The sequence below is a fragment of the Danio rerio genome, chromosome 19 (genome assembly GCF_052040795.2).
Source record: "Danio rerio strain M-AB ecotype USA chromosome 19, GRCz13ab, whole genome shotgun sequence".
Taxonomy (NCBI): Eukaryota; Metazoa; Chordata; class Actinopteri; order Cypriniformes; family Danionidae; genus Danio; species Danio rerio.
Genome location: NC_141039.2, coordinates 6,398,664 through 6,416,738, shown reverse-complemented (window position 1 = coordinate 6,416,738; position 18,075 = coordinate 6,398,664). Strand labels below are relative to the sequence as shown.

The 18,075-nt window shown below is 37.0% G+C and overlaps 1 protein-coding gene across 1 annotated transcript in view; it reads right to left on the bottom strand.

Moving 5' to 3' along the window:
• Positions 1 to 18,075, bottom strand: part of jupb (junction plakoglobin b) — a 304,080-nt gene that overhangs the window by 281,441 nt on the left and 4,564 nt on the right. The window contains exon 2 of the mRNA XM_087295315.1: positions 9,453 to 9,593. The gene's annotated coding sequence lies outside the window, so the exon portion shown is untranslated. The remainder of the gene's footprint in view (positions 1 to 9,452; positions 9,594 to 18,075) is intronic.

Genomic DNA, 18,075 nt, shown 5'->3' with positions numbered 1-18,075 from the left:
GCAAAAACAAAAAGTCCCTGAATTTCACATGTAAAAATGCTAGTTAAAATCTGTAACCTGGTTAACAGTAATTTTCCTAAACATACAGTGCATCTGAAAAGTATTTAAAGCGCTTCACTTTTTCCACATTTTGTTATGCTACAGCCTTTTTCCAAAATGGATTAAATTCATTTATTTCCTCAACATTCTACACACAATACCCCATATTGACAATGTGGAAAAAGAGTTTCTGAAATTGTTGCAAATTCATTAAAAATAAAAAAGCTGAAAAATCACATCATTCTTGAGATGTTTCAGCAGCTTTATTGGAGTTCACCTGTGGTCAATTCAGTTGATTAGACATGATTTGAAAAGGCTGTATAAGGTTGCAGGGTTGACAGTGCATGTCAAAGCACAAACCAAGCATGAAGACAAAGGAATTGACTGTAAACCTCTGAGACAGGATTGTCTCAAGGCTTAAGTCTAGTAAAGGTGACAGAAAAATTTCTGCTGCACTGAAAGTTCCAATGAGCACAGTGGCCTCCATCATGCAATAGTGGAAGATGTTTGAAACCACCAGGACTCCTCCTAGAGCTGGTCGGCCATATAAGCTGAGTGATCGGGGGAGAAGGGCCTTGGTCAGGGAGGTGATCTAGATGGTCACACTGTTTGAGCTCCAGCGTTCTTCTGTGGAGAGAAGAGAACCTTACAGACGAACAACCATCTGTGCAGCAATCCACCAATCAGGCCTGTATGGTAGAGTAAAGCCACTCCCCACCTAGAATTTGCCAAAAGGCATATGAAGGACTTTCAGACCTTAAGAAACCAAATTCTCTGGTCTGATGAGACTAAAATTGAACTCTTTGAATTTTAAGGTATTTGCTCAGGGTTAATTATGGCTTGCTTCCGAGGTTTTCATTTTCTTCCAGCCAATCATTGAAAAAGTTTGACAAAATTTGGATGAGAAACACAGAAGAAACCATTTTTGCAGCGTAAAAGTATTTTTTCATTCATTCATTCATTTTCTTGTCGGCTTTATCCCTTTATTAATCCAGGGTCGCCACAGCGGAATGAACCGCCAACTTATCCAGCAAGTTTTTACGCAGCGGATGCCCTTCCAGCCGCAACCCATAACTGGGAAACATCCACACACACATTCACACACACACTCATACACTATGGACAATTCACCTGTACCACATGTCTTTGGACTGTGGGGGAAACCGGAGCACCCGGAGGAAACCCACGCCAAGGCAGGGAAAACATGCAAACTCCACACAGAAACGCCAACTGAGCTGAGGTTTGACTGAGCTGAGCGACCTTCTTGATGTGAGGCGACAGCACTACCTACTGCGCCACTGCCTCGCCAAAAGTATTTTTTATTATAGTCCATTTTTTTTTTATTTTGAAACAAAATCTGTGAAAGTATGTATGTAAAATCTTGTGACTGCTGTCTTCCAGGCTTAATGATGGAACCATTTTGAAAGAAGTAAAAAACAGTGACTGCTAGCCAGTTTTGAAGAAAACACAACATAGCAGGGTTACAATTAAGCCACACACTGTTGGACACCTATTAAACTAACAAAATAATTTTTGAATTTTGAGTGTAATGTTAAAAACTTTTTAAATAAAATGTTTTTAATAAAAAATAATTTTTGGGCGAAGTGGTAGGTAGTGCTGTCGCCTCACAGCAAGAAGGTCGCTGGGTCTCTAGTTCGAACCTCGGCTCAGTTACCGTTTCTGTGTGGAGTTTGAATGGGTTTCCTCCGCGTGCTCCGGTTTCCCCCACAGTCCAAAGACATGCAGTACAGGTGAATTGGGTAGGCTAAATTGTCCGTAGTGTATAAAGTGTATGTGTTTGTGTGGATGTTTCACAGAGATTTGTTGTGGCTGGAAGGGCATCCGCTGCGTAAAAACATGTTGGATAAGTTGGCGGTTCATTCCGCTGTGGCGACCCCGGATTAATAAAGGGACTAAGCCGACAAGAAAATGATTGAAAAATTAATGAATGAAAAAATATTTTTTAATAGACAAAAAAAAATAATTGCTGATACTACAAATAAATGCAGTGTATAATAATGGATAATAATCCCAAATGTGTTTATCCAATAAATAAATAAACATGCTGTGCTATGTAGAATGCAAAATAAATGGAGTTAAGTACTGAAGAAATATAGCTACCATTTAAAGTAAACAGGAATTAAATTGTGTAAAACTTTAAGCACAGGTTACAACTAACCCTCTGTCTGTTACAACTTGATGTAACAAGATGGGGAAATTACTTGGCATTTTTAGAGAAGGAATAAGGTCATTGTGGTGAGACGCACACCAAAAATCTAATTATATTTATTTTATTATTTTATTATTATTATTTATCTATGTTCTATTGTATTGTTACTGTTCCGATGAAGTTTAATAATAAGTATTTGTGTTTATTGGGTCTATGATAGCAATACTCAAAGACAGCACTGCCGCTGTAGGGGAGGGATAAGGGGATATTAAAAGGAGGTCAAATGTGTAAACTGATTCTATTGTGAAATTATTGAAGAAAAAGAAAATAAAAATTGAATCATAAAAAAAAAGGTTTGTCTAACTCTCCATTACTTTGTTGATTATTTGGCCAAAACCAAAAAGTGTTACTTTAGCTCCTTTCACACATACAGACCTTTCCGGAAAATTGCCGGCAATTTTCCGGAAAGGTTGTATGTGTGAACAGGTCCTTTTTGAAAATACCGGTAAATTCGTTCTGGCTATTTTCCGGAAAGAGAAGTTGTAACATTATCGGCAATTTTCCGGAATGCTGCGCTGTGTGAATGCAGAAGGAAGATTCACGTAATAAGCGCTTGCACGTCTAGAACGTGCTGACGTGAGACGTCTGCTTTAGCCAATCACAACAGTCAGACGCATTTACGTCCGCGCGGTTTGTGAGGATAAAAGCCTTTGAATATTTTTCCAGACACATTTAGCTGCTAGAAGTTAGTCAGATCACGTTTATATGTTCTTCTTAATGCCAACTGTGTAAATAATCATCGATGAGATGCTTATGATAAGCCGTTGTTTGTTTACCTTCAAGCTTTGCGTGTGCCTGTGATACAGCCTGTGAGCGCCTGCACACGCACATATTATGAACATCTCGACATGCGAAAGTGATCCTGCGAAAGTTGTTCACAATATTGATCATCCACAGAGTTTGTAATTTAGTCAAATCTTTACAAATACAAGCGCAGCCGTTTAAAGCTCATTTGTGGTGAATGATGTCAGAATTTACCGGTATTTTGGAATGGATGTGTGAATGCTCTTTTCCGGAAAATTTCCGTAACGTCCTCACCTGTGTGAACAGCGCTTTTTTCAATATACCGGTAAAGTCTTTCCGGAAATTTTCCAGATATTTACCGGTATCACTGTGTGAAAGGGGCTTTTGTGTCCCGTTCTCCCCCTAAATAACTAAATGTCATTTTTTTAAATGTGTTTTTTTTGGTCCAGGGTGGTATTCAACCACACAGCTGCTACTTTCCATAACCTTTCTGAAAACAATCCACTGACCTTCATCCACCAAAATATCCCTTTTTTCTCTCATTGTTCTCTTTCCTTGAAACCCCAAAAAAAGAGTCGTGTCAAACAGGGGACAAACATCTGTTGAGTGAACGACGGCTTGACGTTCAACCAGTGATGAAAAACAAATGAAAACACACCACAAAGGACAGAGGAAGTGGGAATGAGAGAGAGCAATAACACGGGAACGTGAAGCAGACATAAGACGAGAAGTTTCTGAAGTCTGTCGGGGGCTTCAGCTCGACATGTGTGAGGACGCAGATAAAGTGCAGGAGGCGCAAACGCGAGATGGCAGGGGAGAAATAATGACAGCTCCCTGCGGAGACGGATAAGACAGCATATATTTGGACGGCTCCCACAAGACGGAGACGACGTCGCCATTGCGTAATTGTCGAAAAAAAAACAGCGAGACATAATGGAAGGCGCGAAAAAAAGGCGGGAGACTCGGGGGCGAGCGAGGGCAGCTGAATAATTCATCCAAATGTAGTTCGGGTCTTGTTCTCGCACATCTATTATTGAACATTAGCATGCTGTCTGAAAGCGAGATATAGCGACGGCAATTTCACAGATTCAGCCGAAATCTTGTCGCCCAGTTGGAACATGTGAAGCATTTTAGGGGATGAAAAGATTTCTTTGAAGTCTTTTAATGAACGTCGGGAGGAGAAATGATTTAGTCACTGTGCGCCAGAAAATACAGCACGTCCTCATAGGAGCATTTAAATTTATATGACCGCAAGTTTTGTCTGAGGCTCCGGGTTCGCTTTGATGAGATTTGCGTTTGATTGCTGGTGTCGTTGGATGTTTTCTTCAGCTACAGACTCTTTCTGGTCCCACAGGGTGTTTTTTATTAAAACTAGCAGACTTTAGCGCCAGCTGTTTAGTCCTGAAATATTCAAATCCTTTATAATATTAATACTGCTATAACTGGATTGGAATCATCTGGACATGTAAAACATAAAAGAGGGGGATATATAAACTTCTTAAAATTAATTTAAATCTAATATTTGTTATTTGAGACTTTAGATCCTGTAAAAATAAAACATTGAGTCAGCTTAAAATGTTCTGCACAGATTTGTTGATTTAATGTTGACTTGTCAATTCAAGCTGAGTGAACTCAAAAAGTTGCAAGTTGCCTGAAAGTTTTGATTAAATTTTTAATTCATTCATTAGTTCTTTTTTTTTTTTTTTTAGTCCCTTATTAATCCGGGGTTGCCGTGAACTTATTCAGCATATATTTTACACAGCGAATGCCCTTCCAGCTGCAACCCATCTCTGGGAAACATCCTTACACACTCATTCACACACATACAATATGGACAATTTTATCTTACCCAATTCACCTGTACCACATGTCTTTGGACTGTGGGGGAAACCGAAGCACCCACAGGAAACCCACCCAAACGAAAAGAGAACATGCAAAGTCCACACAGAAACGCCAACTGACCCAGCCGAGGCTTGAACCTGTGAACTTCTTTCTGAAGTTCGAAAAGAAAACATGCAAACTCCACAAAGAAACGCCAACTGACCCAGCCGAGGCTCGAACCTGCGAACTTCTTTTTTTTTTTTGAAGTTTTCTGAGGCGACAACACTATCCACCCCTAATCATCAGGGGTCGCCACACTGGAATGAGCCGCCAACTTATCCAGCTGATGTTTTTGAAAGCGGATGCCCTTCCAGCTGCAACCCAGAACTGGGAAACACCCAAACACACTCATTCACACTCTTACATGAACAATTTAGTTTATTCAGTTCACCTAGCTCATGTCTTTGGAAACCGGAGCACCCAGAAGAAACCCACACCAGCATGGGGAGAACTCCACACAGAAATATCAACTGACCCAGCTGGGACTCGAACCAGTGACCTTCTTGCTGTGAGGTGACAGTGCTAACCACTGAGCCACTGTGTTGGCCCATTTTTAATTCTTTAATTTTAATATTTAATGTTTTATTTTGTTACGTGTAGTAGCCCATATAAACAATTTGTGTGTAGTGTTTTCAGAATTTTTGCAGAATTAATAATGAACTACTAATTTGTAACTGACTTTGACTTTGTAAAACATTGCTTTATAAAAAAATGTAAGCAAAATATCCCCTTTAGTGTTTCACAAAAGAAATAAATGTGTTTCAGGGTTATTATACTTAGTAAAATCCTAAAAAGAACAGCAGTTTTGTTACTTGGAATAAAAAACACATTACCTGCATAAAAAACCTAAACTTATTTTACAGCATGTAGTCACGTAAATATATATTTTTATAAATTCATTAAAATAAATTATTAAGAAATAAACTAATAATGGGCGGCACGGTGGCTCAGTAGTTAGCACTGTCGCGTCACAGCAGGAAGGTCGCTGATTCTAGTCTCAGCTGAGCCAGTTGGTATTTCTGTGTGGAGTTTGCATGTTATCTCTGTGCTCGCGTGGGTTTCCTCTAGGTGCTCCGGTTTCCCCTACAGTCCAAGGATGTGGTATAAGTAAACTGCATAAACTAAATTGGCATAGTGTATGAGTGGGTGTATAAATGAGTGTATGGGTGTTTCCCAGTACTGGGTTGCAGCTGGAAGGGCATCCGCTGCGTAAAACAAATGCTGGAATAGTTGGTGGTTCATTCAACCCAGACTAATTCTGAAAATGTACTGCTACATACATTTCTGGAGATTGTGAAATATGTTTTTTTTTTGCAGTTTTTATTTTTGCGAATATACTACAGGTCGCCGTGTAAGCTTTTTGAGATCTCAAATTTCTCTTGCTAGTGCTATACGCGACTGCTCTTCTCGCGTAAATCCACCAGAGGCTGCTGTCGACTGCCTCAATGACTGACTGACAGAATGACCAACTGATCCACCCTCCTCTTTCCCTAAACCAGAAGTCCAAGGGCCCTGGAGGGCCGGTGTCGAAGATGTAATGGTGTCATACCGCCTCGTAGCGTTTGTTTTAATGACGAAATGCAGCCATACGTACTTCTGGATACATAATTTACGATCTGTAGAAATGTATATAGGGCTACGTTTTCAGTATGAGCATGTTAGGTTCATTCCGCTGTGGCGACCTATGCTAAATAAGGGACTAAGCCGAAGGAAATGAATGAATAAACTAATAATATTAGTTGTCTTTTAGTTTAACTTGGTGTAAAAAAATAAATATACTTAAAAAAATAATAATGAACATTAACAAATTAACAATTAAAAATGACAAACACGAATTTACAAAATTGATTTAAGAATATGTTTAATATTGATTACACACCCTTAATGTAATAAACTGTAAATATAACTAAAAAACATAATAAAAAATAACTGCACCACAATGACATCAAAGTACACTGATGTTATTGATTTTAGAACAATTAGAGGGCGAGTAAACAAAGGCAGAAATTTCATCCTTGGTTGAATTATTCCTTTCATTTCAGGTCCACATGGTCAAAAGTGTCCAGAGTTGAAAAACACACAATTGCATTTGATAACATGACAAACACAAGCACTGAAGCAAATAAAAGGTGACACAAAATACAATATGAACAGAAAACACAGCCGCTACTAAAGCCAAAAACATATGAGAGCAGCAGAAGAAAACAAGAAACATCACACTGATGCTCAACAGAGCCTCATATAAACCACATCAAACAATACCAGCATGAAATATGTACATGCGGAAGATACAAACAGAGTTTCTGATTGTCAAGCAAAGGCCCAAAGCACATAAAACCCCAACTAACAAGAAGAAGAAAAAAAAACGTTCTTTCGATTAAAGCATAAATTATTAGGAGGCAAAGGCAGCTAATGAATGAATGCAGATTGTATTAAATGTGAAGAGAGTGGCCTATCGGACTGGTGACTGTCTAAAGCCGCCCCATGGGCAAAAACATTTCCTAATTAAATATTGATCTCTAAAGAAGGTAATTAACCAACTGTGAAGGTAGTTTGGGCACGGAAATGATTGGACTGGGAAATGTTGCTCGTATGATCCTGCTCTGGGAGACTTATGAGGACAATCTCTCTATGTGAAAAACATTCACAACAGATAAACTGCATTTCTGCCTTGAATAAATGGCTGAATTACCTGGACTCAGAGATGTAGCTTACATGGAAACAAATACGTTGCTTTAGTAATCGCGTTTACAGCTATGGAAATAATAAAGAGAACTGTAGGAAATGATGACTTTCTCAGTGCTTATTAGCTGCTTATTGATTTGTTACATTCTTACATAAAATCGGCTACATTTCTTCAAGATTTAAAATCAAATTTGAGCCATTAAGACTTTTTTTTTTTTTGCATAAAATGACAATTAACAACTATATATTTCAGTCATTTTTAGACAGCAAAATACAATTTTAAACTGGAGAAAAAAAAAAAAATATATATATATATGGTGGAATAACCTTGATTTTTAATCACTGCAAATTAAACATATTTTGTCTTAAAAATGAAAGTATTTTAATCTCAAAATGACAGTATTTTAATCTAAAATTTGGAAGGAATTATATCTGACCTTTACAGAATAAAACAAAAATACCTGTTTAATTAATGGTGGTAAAAAATTATGATTTTTAGTCACACTATATGGAAAAGTCTGTTATTTTGACAAATGTTCATTTTCTGCACAGCTTACACATATAATTGTATGTAATTGTATCCATAATTTATATGTTTGAATACTGAAATAAAGCATGGATTTAATCAATCAATCACTGTAAAAATGGCTGATTTTAAAGGTAAAAACTGTTAAATTTGACGCAAAAAAAATCCATAACTCAGTTGACAGTAACTTTCCATAATACGTATGGTGAATAATCATAAATCGACATGTTTTTATGCACTGTAAAACCCAACAGACAACTTTATCAAATAAAATGAGTGAAGCAAACTTAAAATTCACTGAAAGGTGATTCTACTCATTTGAATAGTTTTGAACTCAGTGTTGAAGGTTGATGGTTGATGGGTTAACTTAGTTAATACCTCATTACTTCAACATAAATGGAGTAAGTACTAATATAGATTAGTTTTTAACTCAAATGGTTTGTAGCACTCTGTTTTCTCAGACGGTGTGAGTTGCCTTAACTTATTGGGTTTTACAGTTCTAAGTTGGTTTGAGTTCTCTTCATTTATTTTACTGTGCTTAAACTTCTTTGTTTACTCAAATGGAATAAGTTCACAGAACTCATTAGGATTAGTTTTTGAACTCAAATGGTTTGCTGTAATCGGTTTCCTTAAATGGTTTGAGTTAACTTAACTTTTTGGGTTTCACAGTGTGCTTTTTGTTGACATTTCTATGGTTACTATGGTAACCATTACTATGGTTTTTAGTCTTTGTATAAATAATGTTTATTGCATTACTCATCACATGCTTTTGGTTGTGTTTTTGTCTGTGTAACAAAGGTACAATAAGTAGATTTTATTAACGATATATATTCATTAAATGTAATACTTTAGTTTAACGAAGTTAAGAACTTTCTTTTACGATTTCTATTGTATTTTAACAATTGGTATAATTATGTCAACCACATGCTGCCATTTTTTTTCAACCCAGGCTAAATCTGATTATGTAACCCTATATACATTTCTGGAGAACACCAAATATGTCCCAGGTGGTACGTTTTTTTTTGCAGTTTTTGTTTTCGCGAACCCACGAGAAGCCGATGTGTATGCTTTTTTAGATCTTAAATTTATCTCACAAGTGCCATTCCTGCCAATCCACCAGAGGCTGTTGTCGACTAACTGACTGACCGACCGACCAACCGACCAATACTACCCCACTCACTTTCATAAACCCAACCGATAGAATTTTCCCTAAACCCAAACAACAGTGATTTAAAAAGCACTGATTTCAACCGCACTTTGAGATTTTACAAGATTCTTACCTTATTATTTAATTGTTTGTTTTATTATTTATTTATTTAATTTTTTCGGCTTTTGTTCTTGTCTTACCTACTTTCTGGAACCGTTCTTCGCTGAACTTCAACTTGTCATGGTCAGCTCCGCTCTGCGTCTCAAATCCTCAACATGTGCAACGAGCAACTGTACAAACTGCACATCGGAAAATCCATCCGCATGGAGGCAGGCGGTCAGCTGGTAAGCAAGAAAAGGAATGGCGTCAAATCACCCAGTAGCGTTTGTTTTAAAGATGAAATGCAGCCATACATTCCTCTGGCTACATAATTCACATTTTCCAAAACTGTATATAGGGATACGTTTTCAAAATGAGTCTATGTTGATTTTTTTTTTGTCGTAAATTGTACTGATTTTTTACAACGATGATGGTCATTTACTTGGGATGACTCTCTGAGGCATTTAAAAATGTTAACAGACCCACTAAAACGATAATGAAGAGCAAATGTCTCCCAGATGGAGACTGTTTAACATTGTTGAATATATGTAGACACTGGCCACACAGACGACTGAATCTATTTGGAGCTTTATGGATCAGTAAACCTTTCACAGAGAGACTTTTGAGCCTATAATGTTTCCAAAGAACAATGCTATAAAAAACACTTGCACAGAAAGGCTTTAAGACAGTAACCTTGCAGGCCAAATTTATGTATTACAGTTACGATGAAAAATTCAGCATGTAGTGTTGATCTCAGAATCTAAATGCAAAGAGTATCGACTGCAAAAATAAATAAATCTATCAAGGCCACCGCTGTAGTACAGTAAGTCATGTAAAGCAGTCAGAAAACAAGCAAATACTCTACTAGTGGCACGAAAATGACATAGTCTGTATTTATAAAGGTGTCCATTTCAGTCAAACGGTGTGATGCCATCAGCTAACATCTAAATGTGGCCAGGCCTTCGGGTTGAGTACCAGAAGCTATAGCCCAGACCCTTAATTATTCAGCTTCCATTGTGCAGTGCAGATGTGGACAGGAGGACATGGGGAAGTGCTGCACTCGCTGAGCCTCAGGCACTTTTCTGGGTGAAGATGGAGCTGCTGACAGGAGTGTATATGCCAGGTTTACACTTTCACCTGAACGTTTGCTGCATGACTATTTGTTAAGTGTGTGCCTGCTGAAGTCTGTACGTAACACCAGTTCAGCTTTCACTTCTATGACCAATTACAGGACAAATATAGATGTGCCAAACACCTCCAGAGTACAAAAGTGGCAGAAATCATTTTTAAACCCCATCCACTTTGTTTGTTAACTGTGTATGCTTTGCTAATTCCTAATGCCAGCTAGTAGACAACCTTAAACTAGCAAAGCCAGCTAGCCATACCATTTTTGTTGTTCAAAATGAAACACGATGACATGATAGTTAGCCAGTGACAAGGTAATTACTAGTTAGCAACATTTACCAGTTCTGCTTGACCAAACGTCAGGCTAATGACTAGCCCTTGTACCGAACAAACTTGCAAATAGTCAGTTTTTACTGGCTAGAAACCAGCTTCCACCAGCTTAATTAATTACTTTAAATTACCAACTTTGACTGGCTAATAATCAGCTTATTTCAGCTAGAACAGCTACTATTTTGCAAAATACCAATTTTAACTACTTAATAGCCAGTCTGGGTGTCTAACTGCTAGCATAGACTAGCTCATTCATTTTCTTTTCGGCTTAGTCCCTTTATTAATCTGGGGTCGCCACAGTGGAATAAACCATCAACTTATCCAGAATATGTTTTACGCAGCAGATGCCCTTCCAGCCGCAACCCATCTCTGGGAAACATCCATACACACTAATTCACACTCATACACTACGGACAATTTAGCCTACCCAATTCACCTATACCGCATGTCTTTGAACTGTGGGGGAAACTGAAGCAACCCACACCAACGCAGAGAGAACATGCAAAGTCCACACAGAAACGCCAACTGACCAAGCGAAGGCTCGAACCAGCGACCTTCTTGCTGTGAGGCGACAGCACTACCTATTGCGCCACTGCGTTGCCGTATAGACTAGCTACCAACTTGAATTACCAGATTTAACTAGTTAATAACCAACTTGAAATAGTTAAAAACGAGCTTTATCTAGCTAATGTTTTGCAAAAATTTAACTAGCTCAGACTTATATCAGTTAATTATATTCTTAAACGAGCTAAAGACTTGACTCGATTTAACTTGCTTTAATTTGAACAGGGAATTACCAGCTCTATATGGCTAATGCCTTGCAACTGACCAGTTTTGCTGTTAACCAAAATGTAAGCAAACATCTTAGCTTAGTCTAGCTAAAGTCTTGATAATGACCAGCTATATAGCTATTAACTAACTTGTACCTTCTAATTAACCTCTAACCTAGCTTTGATGACTTGAAATTGAGAAGATTTATCTAGTTTACAATCAGCAAATTACACATTTAAACTGTCTAATAACCTGTATATGACCAGCTAATAATGCTTTAGTCGGCTTTAATTAACAAATTACCAAATTTAGGCTACTAGAAAATAACCAACTTAAGTTAAGACTAAGCTAACAGCTTAGTCTAGCTAATGACAAGCTCTTGCTAGCTAATAACTGACTTGTTAAATATCATCTAAAACTAGCTAATGAGTTGAAATTGAACAGATTTAAATAACAATTTTAGGCTAGCTAATTATAAACCTAAACTACATATTAACTTGAATATGACTAGCTTTTACCTAGATGGTAAATAACTTGGACAAGCTGATTGTTATCTTAGATTGACTTGCATCTGACTAATTTTGACTAGCTAATAACTAAAGCTGCGGTCACACTGGAGTTTGAAAATGCGAAATTCTGTCGTGCGGCACTGCGAAAAGGTGTGGGATCAAACAAGATAATTTGACATTTAAATTAGCGAGTGATTTCTCTATATTTTAAATTTCTGTCCAGAAAGGTCATGTTTAGATCCTCGATTGGTCTCAGGCAGTCAAGTGATGCGATTTCGCAGGTCAGAGTTCACCAAGCTTGAACTTTGCCACACAGCGACCTGCGAAGCTTGACGCATGACTTTGCGTTTCCAGTCTGACTCATTTATGTGCGTATGAATGGAAGTCAATGGAGAGAAAAGTCCAGTGTGACCACAGCTTCACTTGTTCCTGCTAAATAACCTTTTAAACTAGCTAAACTGACCAGTTTAACTAGCTAACACCTAGCTAATTGTAAACTTAAACTGTCTAATAATAACTTGCATATGACCAGCTATTAATGAGGTGATGAGGTTGCAAATTGCCAAATGTTGTGGAAAAATAAGAAAATAACCAACTTGTACAAATTAAAATACCATTAGACTACCCAATCACCAGATATAGCTGGAAAATAACCCATTTGTATCAATTATCTCCTTAAAATAGCTTTTGATCGGATGTAATTAGCTAATAAACAATAGCTAATTATCAGCTTTGCTATATAATGACTTGCAACTGTCTAGAAATTATCCAAACTGTACAAGCTAACAGCTTGTCTAGCTAGTGACTAGCTAATAACTGACTTGTACCTTCTAATTAACATCTTAAACTAGCTAATGAGTTCAAATTGACCAGATTTAACAATCTAATCATCAATTTGGGTCAGGTAATAACTTCAAACTCCCTAATAACTCGCATATGACCAGCTTTTACCAAGATAATAAATGACTTGGACAAGCTAATTACTATCGTAGACTAGCTTATGACTTGAAAACGACTAGCTAATAACTAACATGTATCAGTTAATTAATTACACTTCACCAATATATTTCTTGTAAACTAATAGCACTGACAGGTTGTAAATATCAGCTTAAATATATGTATGTGCCTTTTATCACATACTAACCGTCGAGACCAGTTTTGCTCTTTAATATCTGCTCTCCAATTATCTGATCAGACACAGTAAAGAGTAACGATCAAAGTATTACAGGTCTTTCACCTCAGCAGAGTCGTGCCGCTCTATTAATGGAGGTGAACCCTCAATCTCTGTTTGCTATAATTGGCTCTGTTAGCGGCGCATGCTCGTGATTGGCTGACTCTGCAATTATAAAAGCTTTGAAGCCGGGGAGATTTGAAGATTTCACCTACACTTACAGCTCAGTGTCCTGCTGCGGCGCGAACATTATGGAGGCATGTAAATGTTGTTTGTACAAGTGCTATTCTGGGGAAGGAGACGTTTTCATAACTGCAATGAGCACGCATGAAGGGCCATTTTGCAAAATGTTGGAGATCTTCTTCTCACCCTGCAGGGGGAAAGTTTATGACAAACGATGCTGTCAGAAAGCAAGTACTTTGGCGCACTTGCTTTAGGAGAAAATAAAATGTCATTTTATATGAACTTCTTCCTAACGCATACAAACACAGGATTGAAGGCAATGCATAAAACTCATAGCATTAATGTTTAACACAATAAACCTCTTCATATGCAGCAGCAGTTCTCGATGGAAGCTTCAAGATAATATAAAATGATTAAAAATAAGGTCAACGTAATTAAACAAGTAACAACGATAAATAAAAAAAAAACATTATTATAAATATATCCAATGTTATCTCATCAGTGGCGCAGTACAAAATGCGGGGGCCCTTTAAACTAAACAGGGGTGGGGGGTATGGGGGGAGCTTCAGAAACTGAAGAGCGGGGGCCGGTGAATGATCACGCGGGGCGCTACACCACTGTATCTTATAACAATTCATAACTTTTTTTATTCAGTGGTTAATTCGTATAAATGTATACGATTTCATTTGTACTATTTTGTACAATTTGCTCATACCCAAATGATGGTTGGATTTAGGGGTGGGGTTTGGTACCATGCCTCTTTTTTAAAAAAAATCGCAAATTTTCGTACGACTAAACTTGAATGAATTTGTACAAATTATCCACTAAACCAACAAAACGTAAAATAGTTGTGTTTCCTCATGAAATCAGGCTGGTAAAATCACAAATTTTGACTAATTCATTTCCACAATCCTTGATCACTCCTCTGCAACCACCAGCAACCTTACGCCACATTCACACGGGGCGTCAGCATCTACGCTTCCCATTCACTTTGAATGGGTGACATCAGGCATTGCCGAACTGCATTGTGGACCCGTCTGCGCCACTTTAGAGACGTTGCTCGCAGCAGAAGTTGGGACTAGCTCAACGTTTCAAGCGCTGACGGACGCATCAGCCAATCAGATCGCTGAATGCAAATACACCAGCTAGACAGTGGCCTATTGCTGACTGAATTTCATTGGCTGACGCTGCTATGATGATCGCGTTAGCCCCAACTTCAGACACGCCTTCAGTCAATCGTTGACGATTTAGCCCCGTGTAAATGGAGCATAAAAGGGTCAGTATAAAGGATTGACACCTAGTGGTTAAACTAGGTATTACGGTCCAAATTCAAAATATTGGATTATTTTTCCCATAGCTGCTCCTCATGTGATCAGGTTGGCAGATTGATGACACCAACAGGAGTGAGTCAAAAAGCAAATTATGTATCCATACGAGTAAATTACATATAAAGTCAATGCAAATGCATGAACACAGGTTAATTTCTACTGGGCAGCACAAACGAAGCAAAATGTGCAACACATTTTCCACAAATGGGCCGGTATAAGATTCTGACAGTATGATAACCTTAGGTAAAAATATCACAGTTCCACGATATCACAGTATTGTAATTACTGCTCTAAAATATATTCTTTTTAAATGTCTGAGTAAAAAACAACAACTTTTTCCCCATTGAACATGGCATACATATTACATAACTATTTTGAAACAATAAATGTCAGGCTAAATAATTTAAATAAGTCCTGGACATCTGCTTTCTTAACTAGTTTCAAAAACACAGATTAATTATCAACTAAAAGGCATCTTTGGATATCTTTTTTTTCTTAAGCCTCTGCACTGTTCAGCGCTACAGCATGCTGAATGCTGGTTTATAAGAGATTTGCCTTTCAGATGTTTCCTGAATCGTGGACTGGACAGTAACTTGTGATGTGGAGAGTCATTTTCTACTGTTGTCCTAAAAAGAAAAACCCTCAAAATAGGGGAAAAAAAACGTAAAAAAGGCTTACAAATATCTTAAGTACAACGGTATAACAGAAAATTTCAAAGGTTTTAAAACCTTGACTTTTTAAAACAGCAATAAACCTTAAAACCAGTTATCGTCCCATGCCCAAAAACATCCAATGCAAACTCTCAGCAATTCGGAACTTTTTTATTTAGTAGCTAGTTCGTATGCATTCGTACAATCTAATTCGTACAATTTAGCATGATTTGCTTATCCCCCAATAACGGTTGGGTTTAGGGGTGGGGTTGGTGCCTCCTTTTTAAAATCGTACATTTTCATATGACTGAACTTGTACGGATTTGTACGAGTTACCACTTAACTGATTAAACATAAAATACGTTTCCTCATGAAATCAAATCGGAAGAATCTAAAAAAATTTTAAATAATGAATTTCAGATTATTTCTGAAAAACATCCCATGTTTTAAATTGTTCTCTATTTTTTCTCATTTTATTTTGTCAAAACAGAGAGAAATAAATATGTACACAACTATACTAGATATTGAGCTAAAATGCTTTTGTGTGACAACTAGCCAGTTCTCTCGAGTCAAATCCGCTCTTCCCACAGGAAAAAAGATTTCCCACAATGACAGTGTCAAACAAGCATAGACAAGTACAGAAGCTTTGCAACTTTTAAAGTCACTTTTTCCACAATTCCAACAGACTTCAAATCGCAGTGACAGCTAACTGTATCCACAAAACCATCTCAATACTACCCATGCTTCAAGAGTTGCTCTTATCTAAGGTTTAATGCTTCTGCATGAAATGATTCCACATTCAGGACAAGATTGTAAAGCTTATCTCAAAGTGCAATTCTGAAATGTTTTTAATTGTCAAACTTTGAGGACCTGTACAGTCAAGGATGAGAGTTTTCTTTCTTTTTTCGTGCATGTTGCTGTTTTGCAAGAGTGTTATGGGAGATTTTTAATAACTACCCAAGGGAATAAATTAGACTAACAATCTCCATCCAAACCTGCAGTTTAAATGCTGGAATTTGTCGTTGCTTTTATGGAGATGTCAAAAATATACAGCTCTACAGAGTCATCTGAGAGAGCATACAATGTGTATAATTTACACAATGCACATAACTATGTAAAATGATTCAGCTGTGTGTGTGTATATATATATATATATATATATATATATATATATATATATATATATATATATATATATATATATATATATATATATATATATATATTTAAATAAGTGTAAATTCAATTACAAACATGTTTGCGACTGAATGCTAAATTCAAAACCCCTTTTAAATTCAAGCAACATTTTTCTCTAAATGTCACACCAATATTTAAAATAATAAATCACCAAAAAATTAAAAGGACCCAATTTACTCACCCTCAAGGTATCCTTGGCAGTGTTACCTCTAGGACTTTTTCTCTAGGCTTTTTTTTACAAAGATCGACTAACTACCTGTGGCGTTATTTCAGTGACAAATGTCATGAACGCAGTATTACAAGACGAAATTGCATTTATGTAATACAATCATGCGAATCTCTTTGCTTGCGCGCCGATTTCTTCTGTTCATGCACAAAACTTCTTGCACGCTCTCAAATATACACTGCTCAAGTGCAGATTCTCTTGTGTGCTCAATTAAACGTCGCTGAAGTGCGATTTAGTGCATTTATGTAGTGAGTATGAATTTCTCCAATAGACCTACACAGCGGTCTTAATGTGTCCTGAAGTAAAGTGAAACGGCTATAAACTCCAGCAGATAAAGTCATTATATGCTGAGCCATAGACCTTTATCTATAAAGTATAGTTCTGGAAACTGTGTTCATCTTAACTGAAAGCTATGTCGTGTTTGTTGGTATCACGCACCTGTCAGTCAGTCTGCATGTCACCTAGAAGGGTTAAACAAATAGCGCACTGTACCACTATGATTACAAAAAAGTTTGCGCTTTATAATTCACTTACCTTTTAATACGTTTTGGTGCGATTATAACCCACTGTTAAAAAAACATGACTGAATGTTTTGAATGAGATGCTGTAATGTAGCCGTGGCAGGATGAATTTTGGAGTGTCTCCCAGCCATGAAAGAATGAATGTAGTGGAAACCATGCTTGGTGTATATAACTTTTTTCTGTCAGATGATTTATGAGATTGTGCTATGCAAAGTAATTTAAGAATCCTCTGTGTATGTGACTTTCTTCTTTCAGACAAATACAGTCTGAGTAGTTTTGAATGTTATCCTGGCTCTAACTAAATTTTTAAAGAAAATGCACAGCCACATTTGTTTGAACTGGATTAAATTAAAGTTATCATCATCATCATCATAATAAATGTCAGTGATTTCAGTTTATAATGTAAAAATTAGAAATATTTCTTTTAACTCCTGGCACATTGCTAGGAGTTAAAAGAAGCTGTGGAAGCTTTAAAAATTGGGCCAATATCAACAAGAATAAAATTTAAAACTAATCTGACAGTATTTGTCTGAAAGACGAAAGTCACATACATACAGGATTCTTAAATCAAATACAATTTGAAAACTGGTTGCCGAACCTGACCCATGGTCTAAAAGTGTTGTTCCTATTTTCTCAATGATATACTGATGTATTTTGTGTGTAACGTAGACTAAACCAATCAGAATCTAATTTTACATTAACCTTAAAGAGTG